Source organism: Megalops cyprinoides, chromosome 7 (genome assembly GCF_013368585.1).
Source record: "Megalops cyprinoides isolate fMegCyp1 chromosome 7, fMegCyp1.pri, whole genome shotgun sequence".
In the NCBI taxonomy this organism is placed as follows: domain Eukaryota; kingdom Metazoa; phylum Chordata; class Actinopteri; order Elopiformes; family Megalopidae; genus Megalops; species Megalops cyprinoides.
In genome coordinates, this window is record NC_050589.1 from 17589412 (window position 1) to 17614948 (window position 25537).

At 45.9% G+C, this 25537-nt stretch overlaps 1 protein-coding gene across 2 annotated transcripts in view; it reads right to left on the reverse strand.

Moving 5' to 3' along the window:
• sulf2b (sulfatase 2b) overlaps positions 1–24037 on the reverse strand; it is a 113580-nt gene extending 89543 nt beyond the window's left edge. For both annotated transcript variants that reach the window (XM_036533487.1, XM_036533485.1), the window contains exons 1-2: positions 23741–24037; positions 2695–2775 (exon numbers count right to left, since the gene is read on the reverse strand). The gene's annotated coding sequence lies outside the window, so the exon portion shown is untranslated. The remainder of the gene's footprint in view (positions 1–2694; positions 2776–23740) is intronic.
• Between the last annotated feature and the right edge of the window lie 1500 nt (positions 24038–25537).

The window sequence follows — 25537 nt, forward strand, 5'->3', positions numbered from 1 at the left end:
AAAAACTTCCCTCCTGCTTATGGCAAGACTATTCACTAGTATTGTTGGTTTTCTCCAATGGGTGAATCTCGTTTTCACTGTCTTCCACATTCCTAAACCATCAGTGATGTGGCAGACAGAACGGGACTAAAATAGATTGCCTGTGACACACCGGTTTTAAATCACTCAGCAAAGTTCATCTAGGTGTTTGAGGCAAGTGAGGCTACAATAAATTTTATGACTACGCTTCTTCTTATTTTTTTTTAACTGATGGATGGCTGCATCACAAGTCTTTCTTTGTAGAATCTGAAAAACTGGCTATATTGAATGTATGGCAGATTTTTTAAAGTAGGACGGCTGTAACTAAAAATAGCTATAAAGGACAACATTTGAAGCATAGGACGGGCGCGTGCTTGCAAATCGCACATACACTTGTATTGAATAATATGCTGTCAGTTTCCTAACAATGCATGACTGCAGTCCCCCATGTGAACAACAGATACTTTTCAGCGTATGCCAAAGATATCATTAAACAAATCTCTAAATGATTGCTGAGGACAAGATTAGATGTCTCATACATATATCTTATCTGAAAGTCAAAGTGAATTATTCATATGTTTCCAGACCTTGAACAGGGGCTCACAATGGAAAGTGTGCTATCCCTCATATTGGCGCTCCATTCACTGAGAGCCTTGCAGTACTGAACATTATCTTGGCAGTAACTAAAGAATGACACAATATGGCATGTTCCAGTCTATATGAAGATATTATAGGAAGATACGACAAGACAATACTGCTAGGCTTAATATAACTCCATATTACTTACAATTATATTAACATACAAATAAATTTTGCTTTGTACAATGGATGCACAAAACATTTTCTCATAACTCATAACTACTGTAAATGCAGACAATAGAAATGCTATTCAGCTGCAGTACTTCAGCTGAAATGTAGTGTAATGGAATGCAAGTCACACGACCAAAACGAACTCATCTTGCAGGATTAAACAGTATTTATGACTCTGTGCCGTATGAAGGGCAGAACTTCGATCAGACTCCTGCTCTGGATGCCACATTGGCTGTAATGCGAGATTGCTGTGACTGAAACAATGCTTCGCTGCCCCGGCTCTGGCTAATTTGTTTTTGTTTTCTCCTTCTCCCAGAGGAAGCGGGGCTCCCTGGCCTTGCGCTGGATCCCACGTGGTGATTAGAGCTGGCCTGCCCTGACCGGCGTGGCCTCGCGCCGACGGTTTCATTATGCAGCCCCCCTTCCTCCTGACCCGCACCACTCCCCTGCTCTGCCGCTCATTTGTCAGTCTGCGCCAAAACTGGTTGCCTTTCGGGGGGCGGGAGGGGGGGGGGGGGAACAACAACATTCAATGTAAAAAAACACATAGTATGGGAATGAATGCACCAGACGTTCCATTTGCATTGCCTGCTGGGATGTTGGCCTGCTTTCTGGAGCACCTTTCCAATGTACACACACAGTTCTCTCAGGGGCTTTGATATAGAAGACGCAAGGCACTCTTGGAGGGAGGGAGGCTTTTACACTCAAGACAGTGGAGGGGGCAGCCATTTCTCTGTCTTTCTTTGTCACTCTTTCTTCTGCTTCCACACTTTTATATGTTGATTTTTCTTTTTCTAGCAATAACACGACTGTTATCTCTTAATACAGCTGTTTGACAGCTAGAACATTTAAAGCTGTGTGTAGAGTGCATGCTGTTTTGCTCTCAATATGATGGTTATGACAAGGAATAACTGAGGAAGGATCCAGATTTCACATATCAAAAATTCACAAAAAGAAACAGAAACATTGAGAAGATTAAGATTTCATCACAATTTATGATACCAGTCACAGCGAGCACGCACACGGAGCCCCACTGGTGTTGCACAGATCAGCAGAAATTTGCATGTGACCGAGGTCTGGCCTAAGACAAGGTCAAAGGTCGCTGACCCTTCATTTTAGTGAGGCCATCCTCACCCTGTCTCCAAACAACCACCCAGAGTGTTGGCTGTGAGATGGCCTCTTCACCCCCTCTCCCTCCCTGTGCTGCACACCGTGTCCAGGCCTGGATGAAGTTTCACAAACACCACCGAGGGTGCGCTCCCAGGAGCTGAGAGGGGCCTGGCTGGCCTCCAGACAATGGTCTGGCGTGCAGTCGCAGAGGCCTGGTCACAGCCGCACGCACGGGCTGTCCACAGTGTGCGTGGTGAGGGTGGCGACCCATGCCGTGGCTCCCCGTGGGGTTTGTGCGTGTGCGCGTTGCACTGGGGCGGCTGAGGTAACCATCCCCTCCACCCCCTGGAGCACATTGTTTGCGGTCAGATCCCATTCCTAATCAGGAATGCATGGCTCCACTCCCATCCTCCCCTCAGTGGGGTCAAGCTGGGCAGGGACAGTGTGTCATTTCCACCCCGTGCCCACCCCTCGCACTCTGTTCTCTCCTTCACAATTCTCTGTCCCCTCCCTTTCCCTCCCCCACCACCTCACCACCCTCTGTAAATTTGTACAACATCCCCACCCCCCACCCCCAATGTGTTAACTCTGACTAGGAACAGATTCTTGCTGACAAATTGGTGTCTTTTCTGCCGGGCTGCAGTCTCAGCCGGTACCCATGACACTCGCCCAAGAGGCCCCCAAAAATAAATCATAACGGGAGGAGGGGTGACAGCGAGTGGCTCCAGGAACAGCTGGCGCTTCTCCGTCACTCACCTTCCGAGCGAAGGTGCGGTGCTCAGGGAACCATGGGAGCCGACGCTGGCTCGAGGGAACGGCACGGTCCACGGCGCGGCTCTGCAACGAAAGCACAACCAAAACAACATCATTTCAAATCAAGGATTAGAGGAGTCAGGGGCCCAAAGAAAATGTGGACAAGTTTCTTTTTTTCTTCTTTTTCTTCCTCGGGGCACTTTTGGAGATAGCGGTTCATTCAATGGTTCACTTCGGCCGGAGCTCAAAGCCGTTCACTTTAAAACAAGGCGGAAAGAAAAGGAGGCGGGGGGAAAGGAGCGGCGCATTTACAATTTTGCCATCAAAGGCCCCACTGTGTTCGCCCATCTCTCTCCCGCTCTCGCTCGCTGTCTCTGTACTTTTTTTTTTATTTTGTTCAGATCATGCGCATGTCTCGAATACTGATGCCTGGGTCTGGGAGCTGCGATTGGACAAAAATGACTTTCTGGCCTCTTTTCATCCTCCACTTTGTGTTGCCAATTCCCACTGGACCATGCGCGCTGAAATAAAGCTGGACCAATTAACAGGGCAGGGCTTCGGGATGGCAAAACAACCCGGCGACAAATGGCCTACGCTTCAAAACCTCTAAAGGGTCTGAGCAGAAAAGAGGGGGGAGAAGAGATGACAAGTTCATTCAGAGCCTCCGAGAAAACAGCAACAATTACAGCACGGAGCTACGGCCCCGGGGTTTAAGGAGAAGGCTTTGGAATTTGCAGACGGATAACAACTGTATGGGAAAGCATCAATGGGGAAATCTCCATCACCTACCAAATGTTAATGCCATGCTGTCAATCATTCGGATTAAGTGAAAACTTGCCAAACTAATACATATTCAACAGTTGCACTCCATTCCAGCAAAGGAAGAGAATATATAGTACCTGGACTTTGAAACCAAAGAAGAATATATGATGCGGTGAATCTGCCTACAGTGGAATTACATTTCTTGCTACAGCAGTAGACAAGACATTGACTTGACATTGTCACGGTCCAAACTTTAGGATCACTTAACAGTTCAGATCAGCAATCAAGTCCCTTGTTCGCCAAAGCTGGCCATCAGCGTGTAATTGTTCAGCACTGAATTGACATGGGAGGAAGTGAGTGCTACATTGAAATAGTCTCTTTCATGCGGAAAATAGACAGTGCCCTTTGGGTTTCAGTATCAAAAGGATGGTGAGTTCGCACAGTCCATTACCGCCACTGGTAAGTGGGTGAGGGGCAGTACCTGCTGTGGCCTGCAGGGGGCACCATGCAGTGCTAGATCAGCTCACTAGTCCCTGCTTGCTTCAAGATGTGCCTCGCCCAAGACTGGGCCGGTGGAAACCTACTGGCCAACGTAGCTGCGCTTCCCACTGCAGTCTTGGTGACAGCATCACCTACAGATGTGACACTCCTGAGTGAGTGACCTCGGTGTGAGGCTGCGCAGAAGTACAGATCCAAAAAGCTGTCTCTCTCTTGCTCTCTCTTCCCCTTTGTCTGTCTCTCTCCTGCTGTGTTCTCGTCACTCTCCCTCTGGCTCTTTTCCTGTGTCTCAAGACCTACAGGGTTCAAACTGACTTCATAAGTATGTTAGGAATAATGCTGTGTTGCCGAAACATTTTTGGGTACAAAAATATCAGACTGACTCTCCCTCAACTTTCACTGTCAGAATAAACAAGGATAGCAGAAATATAAGGAAGTAAATTAAAAATACATTTTAGAAAGTACAACTTTTCCTTTTCCTAAAATATATAACAAACAGACATTATGGATACATGTCCTATTTCTTTGAGCTTTAGTCCTTCTCCCTCTGCCCCTGTCAGACTGCTTCCCCTACTGTGTCTCTCTGTTTCCCCTTCTCCACTTCCCACTGCCTGTCTCTCCCTTGTACTTTAAATTTTAATTTAGTTCTCGCTACCTCTCTCTGAGGAGAGAGCACTGGGTCATGCCTGACTCCTATTGCCCCCTGACCAACCACAGTCCTCATCCCACATCCCACATCCCACACAGCTGATTAACCAAAGGTACATAAGGAGAGAGAATCCTACAGACTCCTATATTAAATTGGCCATATCCTGTGGTAGGTGAGCCTGTCCTATGAGGCATACGTGTAAGAACATGAGGGACCAACACATTGCACAGTGTCTAGAGAATAAAGATTAAAGCTAAAAAAAAGGTTCTGATGATGGTTACCTACCACATACTGTAGATACTGCAAACCGGTCTCCTGACAGTGCAGTGTGCTGTTCCCTGTGCCCTCTCCCATGCTGTGTAGAGGTACTTGGTTTAAGGAGCGAAGATTAAAATTTACACCCAGCACAAGGGTGCTTCCATCAGAACGAATCCCCTGTGTCTTTATGGGGGACTGGAATGACACGTTTCTCATTATGCAGAGTTGTGCCTGATTTATGCATACATTCATATTTTATCTGGTGTGCCTTTAATCACTCCACAGCAAACTCCTGTTCGCATAAATACACTGGAAGTGCAATTAACATGTCTGCGGTTTCCCCCCATTCAATGGAATTAATTCGGCATTTAACAAATCCTGACTAATTGGTGCTGGGCCATTGGAGCCACTGTACATCACTTAAAGAAAATCTGACACATTAGATGGCAGCAGTAAAAATGCAAAAGCAACACTTTGCAAAATGATCCCAAGCGTATTTGCTGGATGGACTGATTAGGTACATTTTTTTTTCTTAGAGGACACTTTTCTATTTATATGCCTAAATACTTTCCCCAAAAAGCGCCTTTTCTTGGCCCGTGTCCTTGTGCTACTAATTGCGCTGCGGGTTTAAGCGATGAGAGCTGACATGCGTCTGTCGCTCTCTCTCTCTCTCTCTGCCCAGCGGACATGCAGTCAGTTGCAGCGCCGCTCAGCTCTCCCTCTCTCCTCCTTTGCTGAATAATTGAGATGGCTTCAGAGCTCAGTAAGATGAGCTGATGACGCTCGAGTGCAATGGGCCCTTTAGTCTGGCAGGGTTTAATACACGCACGGGCGATCCGAGGTTTGATAGCGGTGTGTATGCGAGTATGTGCGCGCGCGAGTCAGTCGGGAGGGAGTGTTTGCACCCGGGTGTGCAAGTGTAAGCATATTTTAAGTAATTTTCTCTGTCGGCTTCTAAAAACCCATTACCGCCTCAGCCGCGTAATTATTTCAATTAATTAAAGTGAGCCTTTTGCAGTCGCCGATCATAAAGAGAGACTGCCTCGGAGAGAACTCATCCGTGAGGCCGAAATGGGCTCCGTTCAAATAGCACGCGCTGAGTGCTATTGCGAAGTGCACCGGTTTCAGGAAAAAAATGAAATCCCCTCTGACTCAATTAATGCACTTTCCGCGTATAAGCACCTACAACGTGTATTTCACAGACAACAAAAAACAGACAAGATCCATTAACCCGTCTGGGTGAAAATCAATCCGACACCATAAATACACAAAACACAGCTTTACATGGGCACTGGCCCGACACGTGTATTCAGCTCAAAAACGAGCGGCGTTAAACAAAACATAAAAGCACGCGCACAAAAAGTAAAGTTCCACAGCGATTTCAATTTCAATTCTTTTTTAATGTTTCGCACCATATATCAAGAGCCCTTGAAAGACGGTTTTGTCTTCGGTTTTTCTCGCCAAAGTAATGACAACTGAAATTTGCAGAAAAGTATTTTTAGAAACTGAAGAGCCTTAACTCATATTCCTTAAAACAATGAGATGAAAAAAAAGCCCATTGCTTTCAGTTACAATAACTCCACTGAAGATGTAGGGAGTCTCATGAGTAGGTGTATCACGTTTCAAGAACCACCAGCATAGTTCAGTTGTTTTATTTTCTGAGTATGGACCAAGGACACTCGGAACAACGTGGAATCTCGCTATGCGTGCAACGTTTCTATTCCCGATCCACTACTTGAGCAAACCTCGCTTTGCCAAATCACCCAGCGGATGCTAGGATTCATAAATTGTTATTGTCGGTATGTTTGACGCCAAAACTGCCTTGCCTTAAGCTTTCTGTGAAATGTAGTCTATTTCATTCCAGACTTCCGTTTGTATCAGCATGACATTTTGTTTCTTAAATTAAAGTATGGAAATTTAAGTGGCACTGTTGCCGAAAGACCTACTTTGAATGACGAAACTTGTCAGTAGTCAATTAAGAACTTTGGTTAATTTTAATGTAACTGTTCAAATGACGTTTCGTTCTGATGCCCACTAAATTTATTTGCTCTTTCGGTTCAAATTGGAAATGTAATTAGACTTCATGTAAATCTTAACCGGCAGCTGTTTATAATTTTAAAGACATATTTGGTAATAAACAGTGTAAATTCAAGGATTAATTCAACACTAGTAATTGCAACAGTTAGCTATTATTAAAATGTGTCACAGGAAATCTTGATAAACAGTTTTCACAAACCCATAAAATAAACACTTGCAGTACAATTTTCTCTAGCTCTTTTTGTGATTTTTTTTCTTTCTTTTTCAATCACATCAATTATATAATCTGTGAATTTCACTGCATGCAGAGCATGCAGATTTCTGAAAGACCCATTACTGTCAATAAACGTTCAAAATGAGTATATATAACAATATTAGAATTATCTACAAACCACCTGGATTTAAATGACTGCAACCACGAATCAGCAAACTAAACAAGCACATCCATGCAGGCTGCTTAAATACACCACCTAAAATATCAATGCACTGTCATCTTCAGACACAGCATTTTTCCACACCAGTGGTGATTTCTGAGTTATTCTCCCAAACTGCAAGTCCAGAGCTGCGCTGCGGTATTCCTGGCCCCCTCGCTCCTGCACTCCTGAATTGATTCCAGGAGAGATGGAACCTTTGGGCACCACAGTTTTCATTCCATCCATTATCACTCCCTGCCAATTTATTCTGCAGACCTTTCTTGCACCCAATTAGAGTGCGCCGGACCAGTCCTGAGGAGGATATTTTAATGAATGCTCTTCTCTCGTCTCTCTCTAGGATAGTGCAACCATCAAACAATGTTCAAGCAGAATGTAATATTCAGTGAACAATAACTATGCCCCTATGACGCAGTACACAATGTGCTGCAGGGTCCACAATCAAAACACAAGTCGTCTGAATTCGTTATGGATTTGTTATGGACTGCTGCTTGTTATGATCAGTGGGGCAATGTACAGTGCCTTACATACTGTATAGATGGCATTAGTAGCATTATTATTCCTTTTCGATTGTCTGGCACAGAGGGCAGAATCCTGAAAGATCTGGCATATAGACCTGTGATTTTTAACAGCACTAATACAGGGTGCAGGCAGACAGACCGGGGCTTCATCACTGTGTTCAATTACAGGTCAGGACACCTTGAGCCGCGTAATCCCCTGCTTAAGCAGACTGAAAAATCCAATTTCAGACATCCGTTATTCCACAAACCTTATTTATAAGACATCCAAGCCCTCCAGAGTTCCTTCAGAAGATGTAAGGAAGGGGGAGCGAGATAAGCAGGACGGGAGGAGGAGGAAGCAGGGTCCTCTCAGAGATGCAAAGCTGGAGAAGAGATCATTCTTCCTCCAGAAGAGAGGGGAAAGGGAGGAAGAGGAGGCTGTGCCCTGGTAGCACTCGGTGCCCCCTGCGCAGTGAGCACCTGCATATGCCATTATGAAATCCTCTCTGCTGTCCTTCAACACGCTGCACATCGCTCCCCCCGCCTCCTCCATGCTGCAGTCGCTCAGCAGAGCGAGCAGCTTGTTGATGAGAGCAGTAGAGAATTAGAAGAGCTCCCAGGGGTGACCTCTAAATCAGCAAGACATGGTAGCAAGAGCAGCCCAGTTTGTAGACTTGAGGGTTTTGTTTTTTTTTACATTCTCACAGAGAGATGAACTGAAAGATATTACACCAAAAAGGACAGAGTACAATTCTGAAGCATCATCAAGTGATGTACGTGTTACCAACCTCATCCTAGGCTTCTGGCAGCCAGACTCTCTAGGACTGAGGAACAGGGATATGCTATTTTGCTGTAGTGTAACAATACATAAAGCAGCGCGGTCAAATGTAATGTATTGTCCGTCGTGGTGTTCAGTAGCGGAGACCACTGCATCTTACATATGGAGTGCTGAGCTAGTGCAGGTTGCCCTAAAGTGCAGCAAACTGGTGTGTACATTGCTTTAAAGGCTCCTGATCATTTCCTGTGAAAAAAAAGCTGTAAAATATGTCCGTTTCAAGAGAAGCCCCACGCAATTAAAATTTCACTACAAATCAGAGCCGTGAGATAAGCAGGATGGCAGAGTGACAGAACATCCCTTCATTAGCTGCTAGCCTCAAGCAACACACATCAAACCTCGTTTCAATGTTAACAAGGCAAGGCGAAACAGGGATCCGCTTATACCTCACAGGCATCGCTCCCGTCTGGCCGGCACGGCCCCACCGTGCCTCGCGATAGCTCTGTCAGCAGCGTCTTTTGTACCGCGTCTGTAATTACACAAATTAGTGTGTCTCTCCTGTAAAGATTCTCTCCCAAACCCTAATCCCTGTCAATCACAAGGTGCCTTTCATCTCGGCCCCTCTCTCTCACTACACCCTGTAATGAATTTAATCATGGCATCAATAAACCACTTACTGCAGGGAAGTTATCTGAAACCGGGGATTGATTTATTCCAGTGTGAATCGAGCAGGAGCGCCTCGTATGGTCTGCAGGCCTGTGGTTGGTGTGAACATGCCGCTGAAACCAGGGGCTGAGAGAGAAGCATCCTGGGAAGGGGTGCACTGTACGCCTGCCGATGCTGCTGAGAAGATTGCCTCCCAACGGTGATTTACGCTTTTCAAATGGCTCGCTGGCAGTAACAGCCTCAGCCCGCAGCGATTAGTCATCTGTTTAGGAAAACCTTCGTGTTACCTTGTCAATCAGGATGAGCGCCACGAGTCTTTGGGCCAGTCGGCTGAGAAGTCAAGGCACAAAGGAGGAAAAAGTTACTTTTCCTCTTGTTTTTTCTCTTTCTCTCTCTCTCTCTAACTTTTGCAAGTATTAGTCTACAGATGTTTGTGCAGTACTTTTTTCCTAAAACATTAATACTGCACTTTGTTTCCCCTTCAGCGGGGAAAGCTGTTCAGTTTTGCATGCTGAACACGTAGGGTCTTTTAAACATCACCAGTCTGCTTCTCCCTTAATCATTCTCTTTAGACTCTAACTTTTAGAAAATATTCTGAAACAGCACTTTGAGTCGCCCTCTAATCACCTTGCAATATTTCTGACGTGCGCCTGATGCTCATTGCTTATTAACCACACTGATGCACATCTCGTCCTTTGGCCATTTGCCATGGACCTGTTGATGACTTCACTGCATGTCTGGATCACTCGTATGCTGTTCTCTTTGAAAATGAAACCCCCTTTGAATTTTGTCACATTTAAAATACTGTTAACACCACAGCTGTCAGGATTCATTTTTGCCAGGCCATGGCTCAAGAATCACACAAATGGTTTGAGTGGACATGATAAAAATACACTGTCTACACTGAGCTGGATTTTTACAAAAGAGCCTATTCTACATTTTCAAATACATGAGTGAATGAAGATACGGACTTGTCAATGATATTGTTATGTAATCTGTCTAACAGGTTACATTTAACATCAATACTAATGTTCTCACTTAAGGTTACTCTATTTTTTATTTGTTAAGACAGTTAAAATTGTACTACTAGTATACAGTACTACATTATATACTGTAAAGTGGCCCTCTGTTGTGTAAGGATAAATAAAACCTTAAAGCTTATGTTTTATATTGGTGATGCGAGTGGAGAGCACACTTAAAAAAGAAATGACTGAAAAAACTGCATTTACACTTCCATATGTCCATCCCAATTTCCCTCATTTCCCCTCAAAGTTACATCTGAGGAGAAAAAAAAATATTCCCCTGAAGTACTATTTCCATCTTACGCAGTCCTCAGAGTGCTATACTGGAGGCGCAAGGAAACAGTGCCGTTTCATGCGGCTGTCTAATTCTGCTCCTTGCGTTTTCTCCCAGGTTCCGGGTGTAGACAGTTGAGTGGCAGGCCCCCTGCACATTCTCTTTACTTCACAGGAATAATCAGCCAGTGAACACTGATGAGCAAAATGCGCAATCTTGTCAGGAAGACGGACAGGGGTGCAGGGAAAAAATACCCTAATCTGCATTCCCGCTGTTTCTGAAAACCCCCATGATCCATTAACTAATTCTTATTAAATGATACAAAGCCGCAACAATGCACAGCAATGCCTGGAGTTTTCTAAAGGAGGGTGTATTGTGTGTGCATGTGTGTGTGTGTGTGTGTGTGGGTGTGCGAGCGTATGTATGCGTGCGCGTGTGTGTGACTGTGCCGCTTTTCAAAGCAAAACGGGCCACTGTTGCCTCCCCTTCGTGGCAGTTCCCAGGCCACTGCCTGTCACAGTTGGGCTCAGAGGTCACAGCGGGTGCAAGCAGGAACCGCATCCAGGTCAGAGCAGCTTTAATTCAATTTGCATTGTGCCTCCGAAGCAAACACCCCCACTGGTTCTCACAGCGCGACTGATTGTATGCATGTGTTTTGTATGTATGTGGGGGCGCGACTGTCTATGGGCACTGCGCTAACGAACTGAAAAGGACACAGAGAAAGGGCCGGGCTAGCTCTGAACCTCTGCAGGAACACGAGAGGGCTCCTGTTTGGGGGTCCCGGGACAAAAAAGTGCAGCTGCAGGGAGCCTGTGCTTTGAGCTGGTCTGAAGCCCCGAAGTTGAATTTGTTACCAAGAGGATGCTCTGAGCCAGGGAGCCTGAATTGCTTTCCCAGCTGCTCTTTTACAGTTTCTCGCCTCCTTTTTAGCACCCGGGCCTACCCAAAACAGCAACAACAACAATACAGCCCCCTTCACAAACATGACCGGAGTGCGATGATGAATCTAGACCGCCCAACCACTGGTACAAGCGAGTCTAAAGGTCAACTTTATTCATGAGCCTTGCGCCCGTTCTCTCATTCCTCTGCCGTACACCCTGTTTCCCTGGGCAACCCACATGCTCTTTCGTTATCAATATTCCGTCTGCGCGTTTTTTCTAAACAGCGAGCTGGAGATGTAAAATATTTACTCTGTGGTTGCAGGGTGTAATTGCTTCTTTCTCTCCCTTGCTCTCCCCTCTTTCTCTCTCAGAGACAGGACCCACTGTTGTTCTGTCTAGCTCAGAGGTTGCTGATTAAAAATACATCGTGCACACTTCACCGAGCGCAAGATTAATGAACGGCAGGTCTGGGTGGATGCGGGCGGCAGCTCCGTCGTGACCGAGGGGGCCCTGCCACGGCTCTGATCAGGGGCGGTTATTGATGGAGTCCCGGGTTCCAATCTCCTGATACTGGGGGCCCAGCCCAAGGAGCACTGTCAAATAGGCCTACCCATCGACAGTGTCGTCTGACACACTGCTCAGTTCTGCGCTGTATTGGCCTACAAGGCCCAATCGACAGAGCTGTAATTAAAGCACATTAATCATCAAACCCTCTGCTACGCCACGGCACTTCATTTACCGACGCGGCTAAGAGAAATAAATGTGCATGAAAATTAAATTGAGTCATTAAAAAGGAGAAAGGCAGTCCTCAAAAGTTAAGGAGCCGGGCCGCAAAATTGGACTCAAATGACTCAAAAGACACTGATAACCGCTTTTGGCAGGGCTCCTGTGCAGGCTCACACATACCCCTTTCAGCTTCGGAAAAAGAGGAGGAGGAGTGGACAGCTCAGGGACCCGGGGATGCCGTCGTGTCACCTCGTCATCATTGACACATAAAGTCCCATATGGGAGACTCCAGGGTTCATCACTTTTTGGCTGCTCGGTGAGGACAGTGGCGAGTAGCTTGGTCTGGTGTCAGGTAGCACGCACGTCCTTGACTGTAAATATTTATCAGCAGCTGAACAGCGGCAGTAAACCCCTCACGCCCCCACGCTACGCCCAGCGCGCCGAAGGGGCAGGAGCCTCAGCGGAGTCGGCACGCGTGGGCCTTGCAGCGCAGTCGCCCCAATGAAATATTGATAGGACAGATTCCCATTTGTCATGATTTATTTAGCCTTCACGCAACAGCTCCTATTGAACTTTGTTTCGCTCCTCTCTCAGTGTGTGTCTTCTCTAGTCATTAAAGGCTCTTCAGCTCGCGAAAGCCGCCGTCCTTGTTCCCTTTTATCACACTTAAAATCCACCCCAGCGGGCTGCCTTTTACTGGCAGCTGGGACATAAAAGCAGAGACAAAAATCATAAACCAACAGTCCCAGCCTGTTCTTTTTTTTTCCCCTCCTCCTTTTCGCCATTGTGTTTATTATATACGCCCTTACTGCAAGCTCATTTCCCCTCTCTGGAAACACCTCCAATTAAAAGGCATTTTTCACTTTTGGTGCCGCAGCTGCTGATCAGCCACCAAGCACCTTGGTGCTGTCACTCTCCCGAGAGGGGACCATAAGTTACAAGTTTCGGCTTCCATGAATGAAAGACTTGCAGGGAAAAAAAGTCACATGTGCCTCGTTCTTCAGAAGAAATTACCTGAAGTTGTGGAACTAATTACTGGAAGGCAGAGGCAGCCATTCCCGCCTCCCCTTGATTCTTTATGCTCTGGCAATTTCATTAGCGTACTCGCTGACCTTTTGAGATAAATGGAAACAAAGTGCCAACTTCTGTACCTGAGAAGAGGGAGAAATGAGTTCGGGTTCAAAGCTTTTTCTGAGGTAAATTACTCCTGCCGCTTTTGTGTGTGTGTGTGTGTGTTGTTGTTTTTTTTAAACTGCTGTGGCATCCACCCACGCCTCTCGCATTTCTACTTTTCCCCTAGATCTTTATCTAAACACAAGACCTTTAAAAAAACAAAGCTGCCACATATAATGATACACAGAAACTTAACCCAGATTTGCATAATTTAGATTTGTTTGATATCCGTTTTGCCAACTTTAAAGTGGCCACATTTTGAACCAGGACTGATATTACAAATTCCCTCCTGTTCTAAGAAAATGTCACACATGGCCCTGTGTGAAGCTTTTGATTCACTCAAAAAATACATATTATATATATGTGTATGCGTATATATAAACAAAAAAAAACATTCCAACAGACTTGAGAGGAGACGGGAGAAACACTCAGTCTGCAGGTCTTGGGCCACAGCTCACAGAACATATGTAAAAAATAAGATGCAGGAGTTGCTCATCTTCCATTCCATTTAAGTTCAAAACTCGCGAATCAGCTCACAGTCTTCTGTAGATAGGAAGGTGCAGAGGAGGCCCAGAAGTGAACGTGTGATTATGTGCTTGTGGTTGGGACAGCGTGCGAGAGAGGGACTTTCAGCGGAGCGTGAAATTAGAGCTTTGCAGGATTTACCTGGTGGCCTGGATCTGTGGCCAGATAGAAGGAGGAGGCTGGCTCGGCTTTGCCTGGTGCTCCAACAGCACGGTCCAGCTGATTCTGTATTCCCTGCTTTAACAGGACTGAGGCCTCAATGTCCTTCTCACGGGGCCTTCAAACACACACAGCACTCACTGCGCTACATTGCAGTGGAGCCCCACAGCAAGCCTCCTCGAACCTGCCATCTCCTACTGCCTCATGACCCTACACACCCAATGCCTGGCTCACGGAGCCGCTGACATAACCCTCTGAGTTATCTGTCAATATATCCCACGCACGCTATCCACGGCTGCGAGAAGCTCACAAAAAAACCCTCTCAGCCAATACCAACTGCACAAAACCTCTGCAATCTCACTGACTAACAGCAGGCACCGCAGCAGTCATAAGAAAAAGCACTGCTTTGGGCATTACAACAAATGAAAGAGGAAGACAATCTACATGAAAATCCTTACAGTAATAACAAGAAAAGAAGAAAGGGAGAGGAGAACGTTTTTTTTTTTTACTCGTGTGAAATTAGCTCCGAGGCAAGCGTCGGCGGACCGGCATCCCGACCTCCCGACGCCCCCATCCTGCGTGTTGCTCTCGAGCCCTGTGGATAAGAGCGGGGATTGAGCTGCGGCTGCCGTCTCCTCCCGCTTGCTGTTGCCACCTTGTGCTGTGCCCGGCCGAGGGGAGAGGCGCGGGGGTAGGGAATGTGAACAGCATTACTCAGCTCTTCATTCCTGAGGCGACCACTGAAACTGCCTCTGTACAGCGTGGCACGAAGCCAGGCCCGCGCTGGGCCAAGCGCTGAATGATGCGCCATGTTGGAAATGTTTATGTTGGCGTGTTAATAAGTAACATTCTGTGTTTTCCCAGGTATGGCCCTGGCTGCTGAGAAGTAAGAAGAAACAGAGAGCAAGAGAGATTCGCTTACTGCGCGCACGCACACGCACGCACATGCACACACACGCACATGCACACACACGCGGCCGTTCAAACTGCTGCCTCACCGCCGCTGTCGCCACCGCGCGCAATTAAGCAAATTAAGCAATTCAGGGGGACCTAAAGAGACGTGATCGGGGCTGCCGGGTCGGCTTCGGCCTGGCAGACGATCAGCCAGCGCCGTCACCTTGAGCCCTGTCATTGTGACTGATATCCACTTTCTGTCGCCCACCAGGGGTGTTTGTGGTTTTGTGAGCAGCGCTCAGTCAATATCACCTTCCCCCGTGTTGTGAGTGGAGGGACAGCTTTCAGCGCCTCTCGCTCCCCAGCACAATTAGGCCCCACAGTAGCGGTAGCTGAGGAGATTGCTCTTGGTCACAACCACAGTTAACACATTCACCGCTGCAGACCAGCCTTACCTTATCACTTATTAGTCAGGTTGGGTTTACCATAGGGCTGCTCGATTAAGGCAAAAATTATAATCACGATTATTTTGGTCAATACTGAGATCACGATTATTTAACACGATTACTCATTGACTTTGGAAACATCATGCATTTACTGTACTGAAAAAAAACTTATCTTTTTAACAGTGGATTTTCTTGAACTTTAAATACAATTCAACTGAAAAGCAAATAAAAAAATAAATGTATATAAATAAATATAATAAATAAAGATACATGTTATATATATTATATTATATACATATGTATACATATTAATTTGGCACAATAATCGTTTTATCTCGATTATCTTGTTTTCATAATCGTTGGAAGCCAAAATTGTAATTGAAAATAAAATTCAATTAATTGCCCAGCCCTAGTTTACCACACTACCACACTAAAGCCATCTATAGATACATGTGACTGTGGATTAATAAAGATTTAACAAATATTTACATGATCATAAATATCACTATTGTTTTTGAAAGGGCACTTTGAGGGGCACAAATAATATTTCCTTCTTAAAGGTAAAAACTGCTGTTCAGCTGCCCAGTTAAAAAAGTGGGCCAGACTGCAGGCATTTGCACAGACCAAACTAATCTAAACTCAGATGGCTGAGAATAGGACTGTCTTTTCCAAGTTTATAAAAAGTGGGCCAAAAAATCTTCATGTAAAACAGTAAAGAAATTAGAATAAATGACGAATGAATCTCAAAAATAAACTATCAAAAAATATTTGTCTGTAAGTAAGCTTTGACATTTTTTTAACATTAACGTTGAGAGCAAGTTTTCGACAAGAATCAGCTGACACACAATGATAAGACTCAACAGGACTGTGACAGTGGCTGGATACGCTCTGGTTTCAAAATGTGGCACAACCCTCACTTCCTACAAACATGGCCTTCAACAATCAAGACACAGCCCCATTCTAACACTCTTGCAGTACTTGCCAGTATCAAGGCCATACCCATCATCTCCATTATTTATCTACTGCTGTCATTTCCTCAGGGTGCTAAAACCCTGAGAGATCGCCTTTCGATTTGAAGACAGGAGACAGCACGAAATAGCTGTGTGAACATACACAGCAGCAGCAATATTGTGCAACAATGGGTTTTTTTTTTTTTTTTTTAGAAAAAAAGGAACAGTCTGAATGTACCACACAGCTACAAGGGTTAACAGGAGCGTGGCTTGTGCATACACTCATTCTGGTGAGCAAACAAAGACTGAGAGAAGTGGATTAATTGACACACACGCGGTGTGCTTTTGGAGCGACTGAGAAAAGTAAAACCCAAAGGGAAGTCCAAAGCTTTTCCCATATTGTTCGGGTTCAAACAATGTTAAAATGCCTTCCCAGACAAATCCAGGAAGTCGGCTCCTTTTCGGATGTTTAAATCCCGGATCAAAACTGATCTGTTCCGCCTCGCCTACCCCTGATCGCTTGGACTACTTTCAGTCATCTCAACCGAAAAGGAGAAGGCCGTTCGCGACTTGCATGTGTTTCCTGCTCAGAAGCACTGCGGTGAATTGACTAAGTGGACCGGTTGCTTGTGCACTCCAGGACATGCACTGTACTATTTAGGTCTTCAGCACTATGTCGTGTGCATCTAAAGCCACATCTGCCCTTTCTGAAAAGAATTTTAACCACTGAACAATTTGTAACACCAAAAATAACAAGCAACGAGTCACTGTTATCAGACCAGTGTAGCTGATATCATCAGACAGCACTAGTTCCTAAGAAAAAAGCACCCCTTAAAAAAATCCCCTTGCAACCACAAGTTTCGCTCTCACTGTGAACAGCAGTGAAGATAACTGTGAATCAGGTCCCTTTTGGTTTCTTCACTCAACCTGAAACAAAATTGATTGCTTTTTTTAAGTAGTAAAGCAAGGCCACTCTAGCCAGGGAAAACACAAAAGCTTTGATTTCTGGTCTCACTTCATCAGAACTTTCAAATGTCGTCAGCACACCATTATGCGTGGCTTTCTATTCTAAGGCATCGATTCAGCAGACATAACGCTTTAGCTTTGCAGGATTCAAATGTGCATTCTGCAGATGAATTCAGGTCTGTCTTTCAGATCCGAAGGCCGAAGCCATGACCACAAAAACCCCGCCCCGGACACGTCCACTAAAGTAAGAGCGCGATGGTGTGATCTGTGATGTGCGTCATGTTCGTCAGACAGGTCCAAATGCCGCAGGCTGGAATGACATGCACGGCTCTCGTCTCTCCCCTGCTGCGGAACGGGGAGGGGTGAGATTGGACACTGAGCCAAAGCCAGACCCCGCGGCTGGAGGTGCGGAGACGAGGTGAAGGGGGGGGGGAACAGGTGGGCTAAACAGGGGCAGAACCTCGCAGCTTCCAGACAGCTTCCTGAGGGGAAAGGAGGGCAGTTGATTTGAGGTTTGCGTTGGAGTGCAGTTTAAATAATGAATAGGTAAATCATCAAAACAAAGGCCCCCAGGCAGCCTCCAGCACCCTCCGGCAGACCAGCGGAACGGGGCTTCGCTCTTAGCAATGAGTCACTCTGTGCGCCCGATGAGCAGACATGAATATTTCAGCCTCCAGATCGCGTGAAGAAACAGGTCTCGCAAAAAGCGCTGTGGTGAAGTCACTCTGTCTGACCCACTTCAAGGCACAGCAGGACAGAGTCATGTTTCCATTAACAAGATGATTTATCATAAAATGAGAATGCACAAGGTTAGTTCCCCTGAATATGTTTCATATAATGGCAAAAAAAATTCTCAGTCAAATTGTTCCTGGGGTTTCACAATTTTTTTTCTTCTGAAGGAAAAAAATATGTGTACTGTTAATTAAAAGAAAAAAAAAGCTTTTTTAAAATTAAAAAATACATTTTAAAAATGTTATTCTATGAAATTCAATAAATGCATTAATTTTAAAGGTGTTTTTGTAGAGTGTGCAAGTGAGCCAAATGTCCCAAATATGGTGAAAAAACTACCATTGTGTGACTGCCATCTATATAAAAATTCTGCAACGTCATATTGCGTGTTCGTCGCTAGTCAACCTTGCGGATTGCAATAAGAACAATTACATATTTCAGTTCACAGTGTCTGGCATCATGAAATATTTACTCTTCTTTTTCTGGGTGGCTACCTAAAGTGCATGGATATTTTGTTCAATTGAATGGATTTGCAAGTATTTGTCTGTGTATTCCATTTCACAAACAGCGAGACTCTGAGGTTTTAAATAAAGCTCAAGTTTATTTATGAGTAAGAAACCTAAATCCTTATCCTACAAAATACATATCGCTCAGTTTTGTGGGCTGAGAAGGTTTGGGAAAAAAAGGGTTAACTCCATTTAGTTCCTTTCCTCAACGGAGGGCTGCTGTGAAGAGCTTGCTTAACAAAACCAGGACAAATCCCTGTACAAAATTCCAATGCACAAGGAGTTAGAGGGCTTAGGGGAAGTGGAGTGGGGGTGCAGGAGGTAATGTTAAACAGGCTCCACCAATCGGTGCCATGTGAAAGGAATATGAAGAATGCCTCATTGGCACACAGAAGGCCTTTTTACCCTCTCCTGGGTCAGGAAGATTTACTCTCCCTCAAACTTGCAACCCTAACCCCCCCCCCCCCCCCCCCCACACACACACACACACACAAAAAAATGTGATTCTCTCATGCATCCTCTGCAAGAAGTCGCACCAGAGGGACGAACAAGGCTTGCTCTCTCTCCTCCTAAAAAAAAATAGTAACATGGCAATCTCGTCACAGCTGTTCACCCACCGTGACTCAGATTAATCTGCCCCAAGAAAATTAGACCTGACTCGGTTTCTCGTGTTGCAGGACAATGCACTGCATTGTCTGCCTCCTGTTTTTGTCCCGGGAGGGTTCTGGTTTTGAAGCAGAAGAGCTCTTGAGATTGGGGGAGGTGGGGAGGGGGGGGTGTGTCCCCTGTGGTGCCCATGGGCCCTCACCTCTGACCCCTCCTGGTAACGGCCTCTCCTCGTCAGCGGGGGGGGGGAGCAGGTGAAAAGGCCTGATTTACACTGGGAACTGGAGTTTTGCAGGATGTTCCACCCTTACTGTTAATCCCCCACAATGTTCTGCCCATACCGTTAATCCCGCCTCTTAAAGAACAGGAGCACATCTGGATTTTGATTTTACACTGAAAAAACCAAAACAAAACAACAAAGACAAATCTACTTCCCCAGACCCCTCAGCCTCGGCCTGAAGATGAATTTGTGCAGCCCCTGTGATTCAAAATGTACAACAAAAAAAGGACAGCTATAATTTGATGCATCCTAAAACACATCAGGGTTCCTGACAAGCAGTTTAAACTTTCACCTGGCGTTAGTGTTGTGAGAGCAAACAGACACCTAAATGCTGTGAAACATAATCTGCTTCATTGCAGATGAAGATATTGAGAGTAACCAATAATAACTACATATCACAGCAAACAAACAGTAGGAGACCTGTGCCTGTTCAAACCAAATCAAGACGCCTGAGCATCAACTAAATTTACTGCACTCAACTTCGATGAGATTGAAGCTTTAAGACTGCAGTGCATATACAAAAGTGTGTTTCCACTGCTTGCTAATTTGTTTTAAATTTTAAACCCTGTCATTTTAACACACATAAAAGAATGAAACTGATTTTCAGATAAGAGGGAACAAAAAGGAGAGCAGCATTACAATCCATGAGAATCTGCAGTAACTGGATTTGATGGATTGCCAGAATGCCCTGGGGCAGCTTTGCTGGGCGTCTCATGGTGCGTGAGCCGGGCTTTACCAAGGGAATATCTGCCAGTGACGGATTCCAGTTGTTAAATCCAATATCTTTGGACACCATCCCACCGAGAGGCTCCTTGCCTGCGTCTACCTAACCAAACCACCCCCTCCCCCTGCCCTCCCCCTGCAACTGTGCAGTTAGCGCATCCGCGCATGAGTGCACCTACGCACAAACACTCAAACACAGAGGCCATCAGGGCCATGAGTAAGCACAGACCTCCAGCGCTCTCGCAGGGGGAAGAGACTATGAAAAACAAGCACAAAACCAAAGCAAAATGAAACAAACAAACAACGAATACATGTAATGTTATATTCCCCTTTGACCAAAAGCCCAGTTGATTATGAATATGTGGAGCGTGATTCTGGAGTTAACGTAGTAACAATGTTGGTGAGCCTCGGGTAAACAACCGCGCCAGTTGACAAAGGTCAGCTGAAACCGCCAGTGAAACGCAGGCTGCTTCCCGCCGCACGGTGCCACTTCAGCTTCTGATCATTCTGATATTTACAAACCCGAAGTGGCAACCTCTGTAAAACGGCCAGTCCGTGACGGCGGACCAGCCAGCTGCTGTAGGCATGAGGCCCAGCCACCAGGCGAGAGGTGCGGTGTGTCTGCGGTGCTTAACCTTGGTGAAGGAGGACGGTGCCAGCGGGGACTCTAACCTCGTGCTCCCGAGTCGTCTGGGTCCATCTCCTGGCCACACTGGACTCATTCACCTCCACAGAGCAGACACCGGCGTCAGCGGCGGGGGGAGGTGGGCAGTCCGTGCTAATGTCTTAATATCAAGTGGTCACAAGATGTGCAATATGCCACATGTTACCAAGACAAACTCCACCATTTACAATTAAAGAGTAATTTATTCCAGACCATATGCTGAGGCTGCTGGAACAAAGCTGCAGGAGTCACATGCTGGCCATTCCCTGTTTGATCTGGTGAATAACTGTCTGTCAGCCTGCGTCTACCATCGGCAGGGGCCAGGGGAGAGGGAGAGAAAGAGATTCGTACACTAACCATAATTTATTACTTATTTTATTGTCATTATTGTTGGCATGACTGTATCTTAACTTTTTCCTCTTTTTACCATTGCAATGCCACACTGCTGATCATTGCTTGTTCCTGTTAATTACTAAGCACTAACGATGTGCACAGCACAGCTGTACCAAAACGCCAACACAGTATCTGAAGTCAAAACTGAGAGAGAAAAGAGCTGAATGAGGCATCTGGTCAAAAACAAACCAAAGTCAGAGAGGCAGAAACAGAGCTATTACAGTGAAACTTTGCGAGCTGAGACTGGTGCACATCATAGGAAATCTAAAACAGTCTCATCTAGAATGTCGGGTGTGAGCTTAAAAAATCCTAACAAATAGTGTTATTTCATCTAAAGATAAATCAGATGGTAATACTGGGCCGTTGTGAGGAATGCACTCCGCTTGGGGGAGGAAAAAGAGCTATCTCTATAAGCGGTATATGAGTGGTGAAAGTAAATAAATCTACAGTGTTTATGGATCAATAAAGGCTGACGGGGTGCTGCTCCCTGATGCTCACTTCCTCCAGCGTCTGCTCTTATCATCTCACGGAGGATCTGGCTGAAAGGTCACATACGTGTGCAGGGGTGGGTGACCTTGGGACCGGGAGCAGCAGTGGAGCAGAGCTGCATAGATCTCATGTCCCCTTGCAGTCCGCACAGCCATTTAAAAAAAAAGCCAGTCTGGCGCTCAGTGCTGTAATATAATTTACACGGCATTACGCGTATAAAATATTGTGTTGTTTTTGGTTATGCAAAAATTGAAAAACAGAACCTGAGTCGGTGGTGTCTGTTCGGTTGGCATCAGGAAACTGTGAAAAGGCTCGGCCTTTATGTGAAGGAACGTACCACGTCTTTAAATGGCATTGTCTGAACATGGCCTTTTTATGTCAGGGTAATATAATATCACTAAGACTATCACCTTTTCCAAGACAACAATGAAAAAATTAACTTTAGACTTCCCTGCACTGGTTGTAACGCTAGAGCAAATGTCACACTTTGCACAGGCAGTTCTTTCCTCTGCGCTTCATGCGCAGTGGGTGTGTTCCACTCGTGAGCAAACTTTTCAAACCCCCAAAGTCCCAGAAAAAATGGTTATATAAATAGTTTTTGAATGAATATTGTGTGTCCCCCACCCTCACGCACCAGCGAGGAGCCCGGGGCAGCCGTATAGAGGATGGGTGTTGTCAGAGGGAGGAGGGTGCCGACAGGGCCGGATGGCTGGCTCTGTTTGTGGATGTCACACGCTGGATGTCTTTATATCGTGCTGCCTGGCCTGACCTCCCGCGCGCCTCTGTATCCCCAAGCAGCTGACAGTCCAGCTCTCCCCTGCTGGCCTGCGGCTCAGCTCAGACACCGGCTCGACCCATGCAAGGAGTCAATGATGTATGCAACGTGAGTCACAGCACCACGATACTGTATCTAAAGTACGACTGAGCCATTCCGTGCTTGCACTTCCTTTTATTGCCATGTTTTTGGACTTGGCAGAGGGGATCACAGGCACCGCAGCTGTCTGCAGTGCAAAAAACGAAAACTTCCTGTAATCTTGTGCAACACAGCCCATGAGTCATACCAGTCCTTGCTAAATTCTCTCTAAATCCACAGACACCTTTAGATGACAAAATAAACTGTGGCACGTTAAATTCAAAACAGTCGATGACACAAATTAAAAGAAACCCGAGTAAACAAACTATTTACAGCAGACCTGGGAGAGGAGAATGGCGAGAGGTTCTTCTGGAGCCTCTGCGCTGACCACTGAGGTCCCTGTGTATCGGGCCGGGTCCTTGTTTGCATTCCTGAAGATGAGGTAAACCTCTACTGATGAGGCCAGACTGGTGCCACTCAACCCACACTCGGGGTTGTGCTTGTTCGTCTGTTGGTCATGGGAATTTGTAACCAAATGTAAATACCCACAGCAAATACAGCCCAGCCATTCTCAACTGCAGTTGTCAGACTCCCAAAGTCAACATACATGTTCACCCCAAGGCAGTATGCATGACATGAGTTCTGGTGACACTTCTTGTTTTTGCAAAAATTATATATAATATATATTAAACATATATAATTATATATATATACATGTAAAACATATTATTGAATATTATATTAAAATTAAATATATCTAAAAACTCCATAGGCACAATCTTCAGGCCTCCATAAACTATATGAGCATCTTAAGAGCAGCACTATATGACAAACAGAGAACACAATGGATGCTTCCTCTCCTGTAAACTGCCAGCTTTGCAGAGTTTTCCTACTTTGTACACTGAGTAGCTCACATCGCCATAAATCTCCCCAATCCATTCAATCAATTCAACATCCAAATGCAACTGCAAGCAAACCCCGAAAATTAACTGACACATTCACTTTAACAAAAAAGAGTGAGGTTCCTTTAAGAGTGAGAGAGAGAAAGGAAGAGAGCGAGAGAAGTCCGTCAGCCCGGCACTGCTTAGCAGCAGCACTGCACTGGCTCCTTAGAATTCCCAGTCTGGTTACATCAGCGCAGCCAAGAGCAGCAAGTGAAAACGCGTGGGTCCCAGGGAGAAGCAGGCGAGTAAAGTAGGGCAGAGTCACTGTACCTTGCAGCTGTGGTCCTACGGAGCTCGTCAGGGACAGCAGGTGTCCTCCTGGGCAGAGACTGATTGGAGTCTTGGGGTCAGACACCCATCACCGCTGCCCTGTCCTCTCACTAGCTGCCTGACAGACGTGACTGACCACCACACCGCAAGCCTTCAGACTTTGCGAAAAGGCACAAATATAGATACACAGAGGAGCCAGAAGGGGGTGGGGGAGGGAGGAGAAAAAAAAGCAGAGGTCCCTCTCTACAGTTTCATTTCCCTGGACTCTCTCTTTTGCTCTCTCTCTCTCTCTCTCTCTCTCTCTCTCTCTTGCTCTCTTTCCCTCTCTTTCTCTCTCATTCAACCAGCGGCAGTGACTGAATCAGGACAGCCCGAGCCATCTGTTGAAACACGCCTGCCTCTTTGCTTTACTTACTCACTCACTCACAGAGCGAGCGAGAGAAAAAGGGGAGGGGGGCTGAGAAGGAGGGAGGACCGCGTTGCCCGTGCCCAATCTGAAAGCAGAGCACTTTCTCAACACAGTAGGTGGAGCCAGGGAGAGTGAGGGAGAGCGTGAGAGAGAGAGAGAGCAAGAGGGATCGATTTTAATGGTGAAGGAGGGAGGGAGAAGCGAGAGGGAGAAGGGAAAGCTTGGCTCAGACACTTTGTATTCATGAGGCTGGTACCTTTCAGACTTAATGGCCTGTGTAAGCCTGTGTTAGACAGAAAGAGGGGAAGGGAGGTACAGGAGGTACAAAGTTACGGAGTGGAACTTTAGTCAAAAACAGACTCTCGCACCCACACAGGGAAAGGCATTCATGTAGCTCACAGCAGCACACTAACACACACAGAAAAAGAAACAATAAATAAAATAAGCCAAACAGAGCAAAACTGAAAAAAGCACACAGATGAAGAGGAGCCAAAAAGATTTTCCATTTGTAAATTTTCCCCGCTTCACACTGTTTGCTGTTGGGAGTTTGTAGAGCGGCACAGTCAGGGAACGTTTCCCCCTCCCTTATGATAACAGAAATCGGACAGGATTCACTCACTCCTGCAGCAGAACCTGCCCACAAAGCCCAGGAGAACAGGACCGCTGCACTGAGAAGTGTGGGCAACACGGCATCCATACATTTACCAGCTCAGCCACACAATTGCATTTCGCAATTCCCCTGAAATCCTGTTTATCCAGCTCTCACCAGAGCGACTTTTACAGGCACTCCCATCTGGTCCGTGTCTCAGAGCCAGGGTTTTAACCACCGGCAAACCCCGCAGTTCCCCCTGTAAAACAAGCATGGGAAAAGCTCCCGCTCCGCGGCTTTAACAGACAGGTCCAGCCTTCAGGTCTGAGCTGCCACTTAACTGACACTGTCTGTGGTTTTGAATTTCAAGCAGCATTAAGGTTCGACATTCCGAGTGCAAACGGAAATAACAGGGATTTCACTTTACTTGTTGTGGGGTTGAGGAAGGAGGGGAGTGGGGTGGGGTGGAAGAGTAGCTTGAAGTTGCTGGTTTATTTTAGATAAAGGTGAAGTGTATCATTGCTCAAAGCCACTTCTTCTGATCTTCTGATCTCCGGATCAGAGGTGGAATACTCTCCACATGTGGAAATTAGATGTGGAGAAGAGAAAAGTTTTACTGATTTAAATCCAAATGCAACTTAAAATTCTGAATGTTTCAGAGGTTTCAACAGAGCACCTCAAAATGCGTACAGCGTGGTGTTATTTTATTTTTACAGGCTCCAAACTGCTTTCCTGCTGAAAAATCCACTAACTTCAGTGTTAGAGATGACACACTGCCTTTGTTGTGCATTGATATTGC